Consider the following 14402-nt stretch of genomic DNA (forward strand, 5'->3'; position numbering starts at 1 on the left):
GTGACAGGACAGTCAATAGTAAGTACCCCAAGTATTGTGGAAGACACAGGGAAATATAAGTCCATCTTAAAGACGGGGTTTTTTGATACCCCTGAGTTCGTGGTAGTAGACATGCAGTCAGTAGTGGACACCCCGAGTACTGTGGACGAATCAGCGTGAAACAGTATATTTAAAGGAGTGAACATCCAAGACTTAAAGTCATTTTTAATCATGCCGGAGGCTGTGGCATGATCCGTGAAAGAAACTGGGGTAGACTTTCCAATTCAAACAAGGGACATCTTGCTTGTCACTGGTGGGTGATTGAGAACCAGCAGGAACTGAACTAGCTACTGTAATAAAATCAGAGAACATAGTGCTTGTTTCAGAATTGAATCCCTGAGAATCCCTAGTGAGTGCATTAGACTCCGTGGGAGACTCAGTGACAGGGGTCTTGGGATCAATTAGAGGAATAACAGGTATCACAGATTTAATAGGAGAGATACCTTGCAAAACAGGAATTTTAGCAAAGGTGATAGGTCTCTCACAGACTACAGTGAGAGGGGACTGCAGGTTTACAAAATCAGGGGTAGAGGTCGTTTTAGATTTGGAAACCTGATCCTCCAAAAAGGAGGGGCCTGACTGCAATTGTACTAAGGGAGCAACCACAGATATGCTGGTCTCAGAAGGGGTCACTTGGGAAGGGGCAAAGTGTGCACAGTTCGCCTTTAACCCTAGATTTTGAGAAGAGGAGAACACAGACAGTACAAAGGGGGCAACCACAACTGTGCTTGTCTCTGAAGGGGTCACTAGGGAAGGGGCATAATGTGCACTGTTCACTTTTAACCCTAGGATTTGAGAAGAAGAGAACACAGACAGTACAAGGGGGGCAACCACAACTGTGCTGGTCTCTGAAGTGGGTACTTGGGAAGGAGTGTCTGGGACATCAGAAACGACTACAGATTCCAGGAAAAGGGGTCTATGCTCAGAGGCAGGGATTTCAGCTCTCTGAGTGACAAACTGCGGCAGCGAAATACCTAGGAGTGGGGATTCTGCGAACAGGCTTAGGGAAACCAAAGGTTCCTGAATACTTCTAGCTGGAGCCAGTATTCTTGCCGAAGGTTCAGGAGGCGCAGCACTGAGAATTTTAGCTGAGCCAGGGGACATAAGGGGTTCATCCTCTGAATCTAAGGAGGTGTCATTGATTGGCGGACTACGGGGATTTACCAAGGGTGGCTCATAGGGCTGACCCGCAGGGGTTAATACAGAAAAAACATCAAGGGTTAAGTCAGGCTGTGCCTGAGAATCAGAAAAAGAGAAGCTAGCCTCCGCAAGTGGGGTCATAGGGGGTTCAGCCTCTTGCTGACTTAACCTTTTATTTGAGAGGCTGGTTACCCCCTACCGTCACACATATCACCAGATCGTGTCAGGGTTCACACTGTCAACAAATGTTTGTGTAATTCATGGTGGATCATTATTATGATATATTTTTAAAATGCTTTGAGACCCCATGATTCATAAAACCTAAACAAATGTTGTGTTTATGCTCTAGGAATCACTTTTTACTGTCCAGGAGTGTGATGGTAGGGGGAAACCAGGCTACACAACAAATGTTTAGCCCTCTGGTTACCCCTGAAACCATGTGTCCCTGGTAGCTACATAAGCACCATAAACCAGGGACCAGGGATAATACATGTGGAAAATAAAGTGACCCCTGATTTTTTCTGTTTTCATGTTCCCTTGGCCCTAGAACTGTGAGATTTATTGTGTGTCAGTTTTAGGGGGGATATTTGGATAGAAATGCAATTATTTTCATTGCAGGATTTCAGGAGCCAAAGTTACCGGTAGTCCTTTAATTCTCCCTGGCGAGCAGGCATGATTTGCTGGTACAGGTGCGCCGACGAGTATTCTAAAACATGCCTTAAACTTGCCTTGGAAAATCTGGGGCTATCACCGACAAGTTCCAGGTACATGCTTGGTACATGCTGCAACATTTCAGTGACATTTCTGCAGAGACTAATGGCCCATCGGATTAACACAGCAAGGTTCCCTGGCAGACCCATTCAGTTTGAATGGGACTGCCAGGGAACCCCGCTGTTAATCCAATGGGCTATTAGTCTGTCTGCAGAAATGTCACTGAAATGTTGCAGCATGTACCCAGCATGTACCCAGCATGTACCTGGGTCTCGACGGTGAATGCCCCAGATTTGTTTTAGAATACTCGTCGGCACTAGAGTTTGCTGGGTGAATTACACAAGGGCAACCCAGTGTCACCCAGACTCCTGGATTTCGAGCCCAAATATCCCAAATCCATTTCCCTTATAAATATAAGGTTCACCAATGTGTGTAATTTATTAAAGTGTATGTTATAATTTTTTAGACATTTGTTATAAGACTCTATACAGTCAGCTAGGCATCAGCACATATGCCAGCATGTCTGTATAGAGTCCATAGTTCAAAGAGGAGAAGATGTCCATAGGTGAGAAGACCGTATGCTGGGCGAGGAAGGGCAAATTGCGATGTCCGGAGAACAAAGGGCACCCTGTGGGGACACCATTTGTATCTGCCAGTCTTGGCGGAGCCTGCCCAGCAGGTGGCAATGAGATAGCTGGAGGAGATACAGCTCGTAGGCACTTCTCCCATTGGATAATTCATATCTCTCGCTCACCCGGCTTTTCGAGATGGCTTGGCATGATCATTACAATTCATTCATTTAATTGCATATAATTGCACACAATCCATAAAATTAAAACAAAGCAACCGCGATAAAACATGTGTGGCTGGGGCAATTGGCCGTGTTCATGCCGTGTTGAGTACAGCAGTGCACATGAAAATTGTGCCGTGATGCCTTAAAATAGCGGCCGCTGCATCTGTAGTCTCGGATCGCAGATCCCAATTCGTCTCTAGATTTTGGAAGGCCTTTTGCCAAAGAATGGGTATCTCCCTACATTTCTCTTCTTCCTACCACCCCCAGTCCAATGGTCTCACAGAAAGACCAATCAGTCTTTAGAACAATTCCTCTGCTGTTTCGTTTCTGAGCTACAGGACAACAGGGTTGATCTGCTCCCGTGGGCTGAGTTTTCCCGTAATTCCATGAAGCACGATTCAACACTGGAATCACCCTTCTTCTGTGCCTAAGGGTACCATCCTGCCCTTCCTCTTTCCTGTCCCCTCTCCATAGTTCCTGCAGTGGATGACAAAATCCAAGAACTCCAGTTACTCTGGAAGAAAATCAAGGTCAATCTGACCAAAGCCGCTCTCCAGCAAAAAACCCAGGCGTATAAACGTTGATGACCAACTCCTCTATTTCAAGTGGGAGATTAGGTCTGGCTGGCTACCAAAAATATCCGCTTGAAACAACATTCCTCCAAACTCGGGCCCAAGTTCATTGGACCTTATATAATCTTAAAACAAATCAACCCGGTGATATTCAAACGTGAACTTCCAGATACCTTAAGAATACTCCCAGTGTTTCCTGTCTCCCTCCTCAAGTCTTCTACAGAACCTCTTCTATCCTCCTACCCTCCCTTTCCTAAAACGTTCATGGTAGATGGCCAGGAGGAATTTGAAGTAAGCTAAATATTGGATCCCCGTAGATACCATGGTGGGCTACAATACTTGGCCCATTGGAAGGGATATGGACCAGAGGAAAATCATGGATCAGGTCCAGGGATGTCCATGCCTCCAACCTCATCTGGACGTTTCATCTGAAATTTCCTGCCAAACCATCTTAGTTCGCCCGGAGGTCTCTCCTTTAGATGGGGGTACTGTACAGATTCTGCTTCATCCATGCCGGGTTTTCACTACAGTCAAGGTTTTCTCTCTCTCCTGCCCTTTCTGCTCTCTGTGGCCATTTTGGGTACCGGCAGCCTGCTTTTTTAGGCTGCAGTTAACATAGGGAGTCGCCGAGCAAAGTTATTTGTGTTTGCAGCTCCTGTCAGTCTTTGCAGTTGTGCCTTATCCTCTTGCCTGTTTTAAATTCCTGTTGCTGACCCCAGACCGTGACCCTGACCTCACTGCCTTCCTCCTGCCCTGACCTCCACTTGCCTTCTCGATTTTGCACCTCTGCCGCCACTGCCAGTCTCTTGGACTTTGGTACTTTGCCACCAGCCCTGACCCCTGTTCCTTACCGACTACAGATACTCTTACAGGACTCTGTCCCTGCGTTGTGGTCAGTTAACAGTATTTGCATCCCTACCTCAGCCAGCGGTTCCGCTCCTGATTTGAGACGAGCACCGTCACAGATATAGATCTTGAATGAGTAAGAATAATGGAGTCTGGTTCTGGGGTCAGGGCAGGGTGCAGTGGCTTAGTAGAGGTCACAATTCCAGGGTCAGGTATGGAGAGACACAGAGAAGTCCAAAGGCAGGCAACAGAAACAATATACTGCTGCGGCCGAGTTTATTCGAGCATTTGCCCATTCTCGGCCGCAGCAGTTACCTGGCGCGCGCCAGAGGGTGCCGGGCGCGCGCCGAAGCAGCGGAGGAGAGGCCCGCCGATCGCGGCTACCCCCTCTCCTCTCCAGGTCCGCCGGATCCCCCGGAACCCCCTGCCGCCGTCCCCCACATCGCGGGACACCAGGGCTCCCTCGGGGAGCCCTGGACGCGCGTGCAGGGGGCGCAGGTACCCGATGACGCGTGACTGCGCATCGGTGACGCGCGGCACGCCGAGGGGATGCCACTTGCAAGCCGGGAAATCTCCCGGCTTGCGGAACTGGCCACACTTCAATAAAGTGTGTCGCCAGTGTAGGGAGAACATTGCAGAGGCAAAGAGAGAAGGGAATAATCTTATTAAGAGAGATGACAAGGGTGAGCAATTTCCATGTGAACCAGAGGCTAGATTTCTTTATCAGTGACCATGATGGTGCAGGTAATGAAGTCAGGAGGCACCCATGTTTGAAATCCTCACAGTATCCTCCCTTTTAGGGGCAAATTATAAGTGCCATGGGGAAGGCTTTGCAGGAAAAGCATGGTGGAAAGACCTGACCAAGGCAGGAGCATGCACATGGCAAACCTTGACCCAGTTCTTCTCTTCAGGGCTGTACCCTCTCCAGTCAACTAGGTACTAGAGGGACCCTCTAGCCATAAGACTTAGGAAAGTATAAAATGTGTAGTTTATTAAACAGTGTGTTTAAAGTACATATATGCTTGTGCACGGTATAATGAGCTGACTCTTTCCGGAGATATTTTACAAAAGTTCAGAACTACTAAATAACAGGTAGGAACAGCAGGGGATAAGTATGATGCATTAATGGCAGGGATCAGAGATGATGAGTGGTTTTAATGATAGAGAACATAATTATTAGCATGACAAACATTTTTCCCATTACTGAAGGTGTCAAAAAGGTAATTTTATTTTATGTAGTGTTTTAACTCACTCTAAAATTAGCCACTGCTTTTAAAACATTCTTAAGGACAATTAATGTATTTCATAATATAAAACCTGATTTGCTTTCTTAAAGAGTAGAATATGACACACAAAGATTGAGTAATTGAAGAATGTCTATCAATTTTACCCCAGTGTAAAATAACTTATCAAATTAACATCTCTTTGGTATTTGCCTCTTTCTGTATATGAAAATGACTTCACTTCTATCAACGTAACCTCAGTGCAACATAACTATTATCAAATTTTTAAAAAAAACGGTGCCCTCAGCACTCACATTACAAAAGTTCATTGTACATGGGACTGGACTAGGGTCCCCAGGGAAAATATATCCAACATTTCAGGTTTTTAATATCAAATTTAATTAGACAAACTAATTACAATATTACAAAGAATCATAGAAAAAAATTGTACGCATGTGAAAAAATATATCAAGTGTTAGACAAAGAAAAAACCCACAGACTATCCCAGAAGAAGGGGCGCTGTAGTCCCCGAAACGTTGCCCCCTATATTTTACTACCTTGACCTTAACGTCAATAACCTCCAAGTCTTGATTAGGGTTGGCTCTGGATGTGTATCATTTCCTTTGATATATCGTTACTATTTCAACATTGCTGCTTTTGACTGTTTTTTCTTATTTAGTGCTGGGAATCACTATATAAATTTGTTATTGTTTTGAGGGGGCTAGGGGTCCCTCTCTGTTCCTGTGCACCACACAGTTGTTTCATTGATTAACGTGTATTATAGTGGTGTGCCGCCTTACTCACAAATGTTTTGAAAGAAAAAAAATATGTTTCCAGAGAGTTATAGCCATGAAGCAAAGTCAAATGCACAAGGGAAGTTATGGAACATGAGATACAAATGAGTGAGTAAATTAAATAATATTATGTACTAATTATCACTAGGGGGAACAAGGGTAAGGCAAAAACAACGGGTAGCAGAAAAGAGCAAAATACTACATGAAGGCAAAGGAAATAAAGGGGGTAAAGCTTCTTGGAATCCCCTTCTATTGGCCCATTCCCCCTGAAACCTAATGGACCATGATCCTGTACTTTCTTTAAAGTCCATCAGAATTAAGAATGCTACTTTATGAGTCCTTAGTGCCTCCCCAAGTCAGTAAGACCCATCTATCTGTACACCGTGTTTCAATGACTGTCTGTACCATCTATAAAGAGGTGCCATCTTATCTTTGGTATGTCCTTTTATTCTCTACTAATTTGTAAAAACCACTCCCTTTATTTTTATAGTCATGTTATATTGTTAGAATTTTTAAGTAAACCTGTATTGTAGGTGAAAATGTAGGCGCCTGTACCCTCTTGTTAAGTAACACCTTTTAAGTGTCTGTGGAGTTAAGCTGGAGTTATATTAGAAGTGAACAAGAAATGAATGGATTTAGTGCTTTATCAGCATCTCTGCAACAGGAAGAAAGTATATTTTTAAATGCTCTGACAATTTATGCACAGAGGACAGACTAACTTTATAAGATGATGTCTAGCCTTTAGTGCTTTACTGTATCTTATTTATAAATCTATAAATCTTTTCCTACCGGCTTGTCTCTGATTGTCTGCTGAGAAAGTTATCATGCTTCTGATGGGGCTGTAGTATTTTGTGAAGGGAGTCAGATATACTATAAGATTCCATGCACCCATCTGTCTCCAGTCTCCAGAAAGAAAGAGGGTGGGAGGGCTTTTAAAGGGTACTCTTGCGTGAATAACAAGGCACTGGCTTCAGCAAAATATGCCCAGAATATTTTCTAAGTCATGCTTTTGCAACCAAGTCCTACAGAGGAGAACGTAGCGTGGCATCTGGAATTTCATTTAAAATCAAGGACAGAACATAGAACACAGACAGAGCCCAATGCTACTTCCAATGACACAGATACACAGTAAAGTATACACATATATATATACAGTGGTTGACAAATCACCAAAAAATCTACTCGCCACACAAAAAATCTACTCGCCACCTAGTACCAAACGTGTGCTGCTTGGGCCAATATTTACTCGCCCGGGGGTTAAATCCACTCGCCCGGGGCAAGCAAATGTATAGGTTTGTCGAACACTGTATATATATATATATATAAACTAAAAACATATGGTCATTTAGTTTGATTCTTTGGCCAAACTATCTTAAGCCTGCTCTAAAATTCCATCTGGAATTTCATGCTGATTTGTGTTCAAGGAAATTGCGGGCTAAGTCTTGATCAGGGGAAAATCCTTATTTAGAATTCCCTGCACTTGGAGAGTCTAGTTTTTTACACCAGTTCCCAAGTAAGTGTGTATTTTTGCCGGTATTTTGTGTTCCGCTGTGTGTATGCCTTTTCATGCGAATAAATTAAAAATTGGTTTCACTTACCTGTTTTGCTCAATGAATGATCCTGGTTAAAAGGGGTAAACTGCCTGGACTCCTGTGACATAACCAGACTACACTTACCTGTATCTCATTGACAGTATGTGTCCCTGCATCTGACACCAGAGCCGACGATCTGCAAGACCTATGGAAGGACATAAAGGTGACTCTTCACATGGTGGCATTCCAGTTTAAACTTCCCACATTGCTCAAGATTCCCTCCACCTTCCATGTCTCATTGCTAAAACAGGTCACTCGGCACTCTTTTTCCAGAACACCGCCCCCCCACCATTCATTTCTGAAGATCATCAACTGGAGTATGTTGTTCTAAAGATCATGGACCCCCATATCTTTGTGCCAGCGTGTCTACTCAAACATCAGACATGAAATTCACAGAGGATGCCAGAGGTGTGAAGAACATTTGGCCAGGAGGTTGAGGCTTTAGAACCCACATGCTGGGATGAATTGAAGTCCTCTGGACTTCCATTTGCCTTCCTAGACTGAGAGGAGCCTAAACCAGTGGGTGGCTTCTGAATACCAAGTGGCAGAGGTGGCAAGCTTGCGCATGCCCTTGGCTGATTCAGAAGATCCGCTGGCCCGGCTTCAGAAGACTGGCATTAATCTGATTGGCTGGTAGGAAATTTCTATGCTCGGATTAGCTGTAGTATTTTATGAATGAACTCTGAAATACTATTAGGATCCCTCAGCTATTCTGAAGAGCAGATTCTAAGCGCCAGAACATCAGTGGAAAATTTGAATGTACAAAATGATGCTCTCTGAGAAATAGCAACGAGCCAGCTTCAGAAATTTCAAGGCAGAATATTTTTTATGTCCCCACTTTTTGCGGCCACATTCTGAGAATTGAACGGAGCTGTCACGGCTAGGATTGCAAGCCAAATTAAGCTCCAGGACAGTTGGAGCTAGCTCCCGGTCAAGGGATTTCAGCACCTCCGGTGAAAGAGAGCGGTGGCGTCAGGAACTTCATGCCGATTAGAATTCCAGGACATTTCGGGTCAAGTCCTGGTCAACTAAAGACTTTGTTTTTACTTTAATTTCAGCTAGGAAAGTCTAGTTTTGTAGCCCAGACCCCCAGTAAGTGTGTCTTTCTCATGTCATTTGTGTTCCACTGTGTGTTTGCCTATTTTAAGTGAATAAACCACAATTTATTTCATCAACTCATTTTGCTTAGTGTTATGATCCCGGTATAAAAGGTGTAAATGCCTGGCCTCCCGTGATAAATAGCTATCTCAAATAATGGAAATAAGAAACATTTAGAACTAAACAAAAACAATGCAATTTATTTCTTAGAAGCTTAAAGCATACGTGTGACAGGGTAAATAAAAGCCACCAGCTATATGCCTGGCAGACATATGTTTAGTCTTCAGGGCAGCAGTGATGAGGTTAACTTCACCTGGGAAGCTCATGGCAATTAGTTGAATCCCAGCTGCCTAATCAAGGTGTGTTAAAAACCACAGGATGTGCACACATGTAGCCTAGCTGGTCAGGAGACAGGAGTGAAATACTGAAGTAGATTTCTGCTATAAGGTCTGTCTTTTTGTATGCTGTGTGAAGCAGGGAAATACCCTGAAACTCTGGAGAGAGAACAGCTTGATTTAAGGTCTGTTTTGCAAAGTACATGTTTTATGATCTGTTGTGTTTGCCATTCTGAAGAGAAGCTATTTTGTTTGCCATGCTGAAAACAAGGTGTTTTGTTTTGTCTGCTGAAGAGAAGCTATTTTTGTTTTGTGTGCTGTATATTTTTAAAGGCTAAATAAATAAGCCTTGTCAAGAGACCCCGCGTGTGTAGTTGCATGTACTCTGCAACAATATGTTTCTTTCTTTCTGAGTGTGACAAGTGAATAAAATAATTTATATTTTCACAAACTGTACACATGTATTAGAAGCTAAAAACGTAATAAAATATATGTCACGGTAAACCACGTCTGCATTAGCAGGGACTGCATTGGCATTATATAGTGAGGCATTTTAAAGTGAGCTTTTTATGTGAGAATATATAGTTAGACTATAGTTTGACCACAGGTGACTTGGGACTGCATTTTTCTTCTAACTCTTCTACACAAGGCAACAAACTGTGAGCTATTCTGACCACACTATGATCCTTGCTGTTAGCCTGCACAATTTAACCCCTTTACAACTTATTTCACTACAGCCTCTCCCAACACTGACTACACACAACTACCTCCTGCACTACTACTAACTCAGCCCACTGCATAGACCCAAGCATTGCAATTCAGAAAAACATTTGACAAGGTAAAGGCACACCCCTGCTGTTTAGTCTGTGCACACACTTGGCTCAAAACAGTTCCATGCAGCATTACCTACCTCTGGCATAATGATCCTGCTTTTTACCTCCACTTTGTTCTTTCTCGTGGCCTCATTGAATTGTTACTCTCTCTATCCACTACAAACTCCCCCCTCCTGGCCCACGCCCAACATCACCATACACCCAGGATTACTCAAAAGCCTTGCACTATCTACTGAATGTTGGTGGAGAACCCTGAAAACCAGCATACCAACGACCGCACACTCAAATGGCAAACATCATAAAGTAACAACTTGCAAACAACTACTCAAGTTTCTACTCATATTATTACTCTCTTTAGCAGGTGATATTGAACCTAACCCAGGCCCTCCAATTACAACTCTGTCCCATACCCCTGAGAATACCCCCTTCAAATTCCAAAAAGGGCTATCTGTCACCCATATAAATATCCGGAGTCTGCTGCCCAAACTGGATGAACTAAGAGCATGGTGCCTTATGCATAAACCAAAAGCCATCGTTCTTACAGAAACATGGCTAACCCCTAAAACCCCTGATGCACATATTGCCATTCAGGGATACTCCATTTCTAGGAGAGATAGGTCAAAGAGAGGAGGAGGGGTGTTATTTTATATTGCAGACACCTTACAATTTACACTGTTAAATTGCCCCCCAAGCCCACCCTCTTTTGAAATCCTTGTTGGCAGAATATGCCTCCCCTTTTCTAAGCCCATCTTGCTTGCTGGCATCTACCGGCCCCCTAAACCCCATCTACAATCCCTGACTGATATCACCCAGTTTTTTGGCTCCATTTCCTCTCTGAATGAGAAGAGTGAGCTGCTAGTTCTTGGGGATTTTAACTTCAATTGGCTCGACACTAAAAACCACAAAATCCAGATACAAATCAAATCGCTTAACCTATCGCAACTCATTTCCCAACCCACACGGACAAACCTGAAATCGCACAACCATTCCTTGCTTGACTGGATTCTCTCCTCAAATCCCAGCAGAATCCAATCCTCTGGCATCCTTCCTGACATATTCAGTGACCATGCAATAGTGTACTGTGTAAGGAAAATTAAACCGCCCCAATCAAGCCTTAAAGTTCTCCTCACTAGATCATTTAGAAACTTTAACCCACAACAGTTTCTGGGTGACCTTACCAACTGCCCTTGGCACAGAATCGATTTAATTCCTGACCCTGATTCTGCGCTCGACTATTTCCAGTCCGAGTTCTTAAAACTCTGTGATACCCATGCTCCACTACGCAGAATAAGGGTAAGGGGTGCCCACCTTCCATGGGTTACACCTGACCTTATAGCACTCTACCAGTTCAGGGATGCCTTGTGGAAAAGCTACAAAGTAACTGGCACTACCAAGGATCTCAATCACTACAGAAGCCTGCGGAACATGTGCACAAGGCAAACAAGGCATGCAAAAGCACAATATTACTCTGACAATCTCCTCCAGAATACATCAAACCCAGCTAACTTCTGGAAGGTTATCAACAACATATTCCAGCCTTCTAACCATCAACAGCCAAGTAATATCACTAAGGGGGATATTACTCTGACAAACCCCACCGACATTGCAAATGCATTCAATGATTACTTTGTGAGGTGTGCTACTAACTTATTAGAGAAACCCAAACCACAAACCTGAATCTCATCCTGGGAGTACCCATATAGCCCCACCCCCTCCCAACACTGCCCACAATTTTCAATTTGGCCCAGTATCCAAAGAGGAGATTACACAAGCGCTCCTCAAATTAAAACTAAGAAGCCAATGTGGACCTGACCTACTACAATCTAGGTTCCTAAGACTTGGTGCCCCAGCAATTGCTTAACCAATTGCTTCCATAGTCAACTCTATCCTGTCTGCAGGCCATATCCCTAAGACCTGGAAAACTGCCAGAGTTGTCCCAATCTTCACAAGTGGGGACAAAAACACTGTCTCAAACTACAGGCCAATCTCCCTTCTCCCAATCCTATCCAAAGTCATGGAAAAATGTGTCCACTTCCAATTAAGCGATTACTATAATAAGACAAATTTCCCTAGCCAATTCCAATCATTCTTTCGCCCCAAACACTCCACGGTAACTACCCTGCTAAAAGTTTGCAATGAAATCCAGTGTGGAATGGAACGGGGTCAACTCACTGGTGCAATATTCCTAGATGTTGCAAAGGTTTTTGATACTGTTGATCATGCTATCCTGCTTAACAAACTCCAGAGCTCTGGATTAGGGAAGCATGCTTTAAACTAGTTTCAGTCCTAGGTTTGCCAGGTATGTGGCTGGTGACATTCATTCACCCCGTCACAATATGCACAAAAATATTACCACTAATGTTTATCGTAAGATCAGTCCTACCTATCAGGTAGATCCCAACATGTGTCCATCTCAAGCTCTAACTCCAACCACCTGGATATCACCGGTGGCGTCCCGCAAGGCTCTGTTCTGTGTCCCCTACTCTTCTCAGTGTTCATAAATGATCTTCTCACAGCTTGTAAGGAAGCCTCAATACACATGTATGCAGATGACACAATCCTATATGCACACTGCCATAGCCTCTCTGACCTTGAACATATACTTCAGTCTGACTTTTTGAGACTCGAAAACTGGATTTCCCAAAACAAACGGTTTTTAAACACCGACAAGACTGTAACAATGGTATTTGGGTCCAATACTTCATTTTTAAAGCTTCCAGTGACTGAGTTCCAGATCAGAACCAATGCTAACACCACCCTAACTCCTGTTACTAGTTTTAAATACCTGGGCATATGGTTTGACTCCCACTTAACATTCGGAATGCACATTGATACCCTAACATCCAAAACCTATGCCAAACTAGGTGTACTTTACAGGAACAAATCCTCCCTAAGTCTGCCTGTCAGAAAGCGTATTGCACAGCAGATGCTAATGCCAATTATAGACTATGGAGACATAGTATATGGCTCGGCACCCCAAACCCACCTTGGCAAACTTGACACCCTCTACAATTCAATTTGTCGTTTCATTCTCCAATGCAACTACAACACACATCACTGCGAAATGCTCAAAGAACTAGATTGGTCATCACTCGAGTCTAGGCGCAAAGTTCACCTTTCCTGTCTTGCCTTCAAATACTTTCTGGGCAGCTACCCACCTATCTGAACAAGCTCCTCACCCCTACCACATGCAGCACTTATCATCTGAGATCTGACTCCAAAAGACTGTTCATGGCCCCAAGGATCAACAAAGTATCCGGCCACTCCTCCTTCTCTTACAGTGCACCCTAAAACTGGAACAACCTACCGGAGACTCTCATATCCACCACCAGTTTAAGTTCTTTCAAAACTAAGGCTCACATTTTAATCTGGTCTGTAACTGTTACATAAGCCTATAATATTCATCTTCTCTAACTGTGCATGCAATGTATTGTATATAATGTATACCCTGATGATTTATGTAACTGTATTTGTAACCATGTATTATTTGTCATATTAACTATGCCCAGGACATACTTGAAAATGAGAGGTAACTCTCAATGTATTAATTCCTGGTAAAACATTTTATAAATACATATAAATAAATAAATAAATAAATAAATAATACCGGATTCTGGACTGATCAGTACAAGGCGGGTAGAATAAATTGTAATTTATTTCCTTTTAACACACAATACTTCACAATTACAGTCAATATACATTTACTGGGATGGGGAAATGAAATAAAATATCCACAGAATGAAAAAAAGTCTCTGGGCACCCCTGCACGCATGCAAGTGGGTGCACGATGTGAGGCGTGCGACAGTCCTTGGCTAGGGGCGCAACTTGCCAGCCCTATATCTCTGCCAAAAGGAAGTCTTTTGTAATGACCTTACAGGATTCGTTTGGGAATCCTCAGCTCAAACTAATTTTGGAAGAGGGGTGCAATTCTTCATTACGGTGTAGTTAACCCCTCACACTCCGGAACCGCTGACGCTGCACTTGGACGTTTCTTGGTAAAATATGTGATGAATCTGACTGGGACTGGGCTGCAGGCATTTTTATAGTTTTAAGGGTCCTATAACTAACATATCTTTCTCCTGTGCCCTTTGGAATGCTCGCTACCTTTCCAACAAGTTCCTCTCTGTGCATGACTTCTTTCTCTCTAACTCTCTGCTTCTATTTGCTATAACTGATACCTGGCTCACTCAGTCTGACTGCTCTGGAAGCTTCGCTCTCCTATGGTGGCCTTTCCTTCTCCCACACTCCGCGCCCTGGGGTGGAGGCGTGGGGCTCCTGCTCTCCTCTCTCTGCCATTACCGAATCCTTCCTATTCCTCCCTCTCTTGCTTTTCCCTCCTTTGAGGTTCACACAGTCCAGATCTTCTCTCCTCTCCCTGTCCACGTGGCGGTCATCTATCGCCCACCTACCGCTACTCATCCCCCTT

The sequence above is a fragment of the Ascaphus truei genome, chromosome 1, assembly GCF_040206685.1.
Source record: "Ascaphus truei isolate aAscTru1 chromosome 1, aAscTru1.hap1, whole genome shotgun sequence".
Taxonomy (NCBI): Eukaryota; Metazoa; Chordata; class Amphibia; order Anura; family Ascaphidae; genus Ascaphus; species Ascaphus truei.